At 37.3% G+C, this 3,163-nt stretch overlaps 1 long non-coding RNA gene across 1 annotated transcript; it reads left to right on the top strand.

Moving 5' to 3' along the window:
- Window positions 1–653: 653 nt before the first annotated feature.
- Window positions 654–1,829, top strand: LOC114186168 (uncharacterized). Its single transcript, XR_003604982.2, has 2 exons — window positions 654–1,296; window positions 1,494–1,829. It is a non-coding gene; the product is annotated as an uncharacterized LOC114186168 (long non-coding RNA).
- Window positions 1,830–3,163: the final 1,334 nt, after the last annotated feature.

Here is a 3,163-nt window from a genome sequence, read left to right as displayed (position 1 = left end):
AAAGTTCATAAGGAAATTCTTTCAAAATTAACATAAGGCCTTCTTATAATTTTTCATTTAGATATATTTTGTCGGTAGTACAAAAATCTATTGAATTTTTGTTTGATGACTATTGCAAATGGATCTTTGATCTAGTAGGAATGTTGCTAATAAGAAAACATGAAGATTTAAGGGAAAATCCTTTTAATAATGGAGGGTATGATGGCAAATGCATCACTCATGGCCAAATACACTCAAAAAGAGTTGAACTCATCTATGAAAGATGAGTCCAAACTCTTTGATCTTTGACATAGAAGACCAATAATAAGAATGTTGCCATAAGAAAACATGAAGATTTGAGGGAAAATTCTTTTAATAATGGAGGGTATGATGGCAAATGCTTCACCCATGGCCAAACACCCTCAAAAAGAGTTGAAGTCATATGTGAAAGATGAGTCCAAACTCTTATCAACTTGGATTATATATCAATGTTTTTAGTTGAATAAATTTATTTTGAATCTTGTATTATTAACTTAGTAGTATAGAATTTTCTTTTTGACGTTATATAATGTGCCAACTATTTATTTAAATTCAATCATTTTTTAATTAAATTAATTATCTACATTTAAAAAAAAAACACCCACCGCGTAATACATGTATTTTTACTAGGGATGGCAAAATGGGCTGGGCCCGACGGGCCAGCCCGCCAGCCCGACAAAAAAAACATGGGCCGGGTCAAGAAATTCAACCCGCCAACCCCATACAGCCCGGCCCGTCAAGCCCGCTGGCCCGTCGGGCCAACCCGTGGGCCAAAACGGGCCAGCCCGCGGCCCGTACCAGTTAATTAAAAATATCCCACCCACGTGCATATTTCAGCATCCCTCACCCTCACTCACTGTCTCTCTGTTTGCGCTCCCCAGCCACCCACCCAATCTCTCCCTCCACGCACTCTCTCTCTCCGATTTCCTGCGCTCGCTACGTCGCCGCTGGCCACCGCCAAACACACAGGCCACCCCTCACTCACTGTCTCTCTGTTTGCGCTCCCCACCCACCCACCCAATCTCTCCCTCCGCGCACTCTCTCTCTCCGATTTCCATTGTTTGCCCTGGCTATGTCGCCGCTAGCCACCGCGAAACACACAGGCCACCATGTCGTCATCGCTAACCATACCCGCTTCTCTTCTCCTCCACCTTGACATCCACCATGACGTTTGCTATTTGGAGAAAACAGCGTCCACGACCACCGCGAAAACAGCGGAGCCACCGTCAGACTGCGATTGGCAGACGATTCCGACCGCCACGACCACCGCGAAGACAAGTATGTTCCTAATTTGAGTTGTGGTTCCATTTCACCCGATTTGTAACCTAAATTCCCAATTTTGTTAATCCTAAATTTCTGATTTTGTGATTTCCGACCACCACGACCCATTCTGTGAATCATGAATCGTAATTGTTGTTGCTGCTGCCGTTAATGGATGTTCATCGTTAAATCTTCCCCAATTTCAATTTGCGTAGCTGCTGCCGCTTATTTGGATTGGAGCAATATTCAGGTAACCATGTGTTGGACTGGACTGTTGTATAATGGTGTAATTGTGTTGCTGTTTTGATGAATTATTCACCACCCTTGTTGTTTTGATTTTCTGTTATTCACCACCCTTGCTGTTTTGATGAATTATTTACTATCTTTTTAAGGAATTCCATATTCATATGTCTATTGATGGTGTTATGTTGTTGTACAAGCCCTGATTTGAGTGACTCGGTTATTTGAGTGACTAATAATGTGTATGGAGGTTGATCTTGCTGAATTTTGTCGAATTTGATTTTTTAGTGACATGTATTTGATTTTTTGAATCACTTTTAAAGCTGAACATTATTTGTGGTTCTATTTGTTTTGTTTGTATTAGGATTTAGTGAATCAGATTTAATATCATGGATGAGCATGAGTCTAATTCTAATCCTCCTCCAAGTAAAGATCATGAAACTGAAAATATGTGTACTGAGTCTGAGAATGTTGATGTAGTTGAAGAGGATATGGATGATAGTGTAAAATTTAAAGAATCCTCTTGTAGTAAGAAAAGTGAGAATCTGACTGATTTTGTGTTGTGATAATAGATCATTGTTGTTGTACAGATGTGAAAAAATTCAAAATTAAAATATGACTGATTGGGCCAAAAATTATACAGATCAGAAAAAACTGGCGGGCCAGCCCGCCAGCCCGCGGGCCGGGCCCAAAAATGTAGCCCGTTTTACCATGTCGGGCCAGCCCGGCCCGGCCCGTATAATACGGGCCAAAATCGGGCCGGGTCAAAATGGGCCGGGCTGGCCCGTTTTGACACCCCTAATTTTTACTAGTGACATAGGAAAGAGAATTTTTTTAAATCATTATTCAATACATCAATATATATATTATTTGTAGTTTTTTTTTCTGATTTTTTTATCCTGCAAAGTGATCGCTAAAGTAACAAACTATGTGCCACACAAGTTCCCATCTAATAACAATTTATAAAAAATGAATAGTGCGAGTTCGTTTGGCTTTTGACTCGAAGTTCAGTTTAGGCAAAGGTGACAAGAAAAAATAAAACAGCATCATCTTTCTGTTTTTAATTGAAAAGTTGTAACGCACACGAATATTATGGATCATTATAAAATTATTTCCTTATAAATCAACCTTATTATAAAATTATTTTCCTTTTATACCGTGATCGGTATATTTTTCTGTTAGAATTTTAAATCTTGATTTAGGTGAACCCCGCAAAAGATAAGTTATTCAAGTCGTGCTTTAGGGCTTTATAAATTGAAAGCGAAACATGCACCGTATCCAAAACTCATTCCTAAGATAGAATCAAAATAAAAGTTCGAGTCAAAATTAAACAAGAATATATACTTTATGGCTAAATTTATTAAACAGCAGTTCCAAAGTTTTATTAATTTAAACAAATAATTAACTACGCAAATGCCAAAAATTATGTTTGAACTAATTTAAAACGCAACCCAATAAATATAGTAAGATTAATTTATTAAAGTAATAATTAAAAAAAACATAAAAACCATATCACATAATCTCAAAACTAGAAAACAAAAAAAAAATATTTTAAATATAAGTCCAACTTAATATATGTTTTAAACGAATTAACAATTTGTTGATACTGTCAAAAACTAGATGCCTAATCATATTTTATGTACCC

This window comes from Vigna unguiculata, chromosome 5 (genome assembly GCF_037176805.1).
Source record: "Vigna unguiculata cultivar grain cowpea cultivar isolate G323 ecotype 2 chromosome 5, ASM3717680v1, whole genome shotgun sequence".
NCBI lineage: Eukaryota > Viridiplantae > Streptophyta > Magnoliopsida > Fabales > Fabaceae > Vigna > Vigna unguiculata.
Note: the sequence above shows the minus strand (reverse complement) of the source record. Positions and strands in the feature narration are given on the sequence as shown.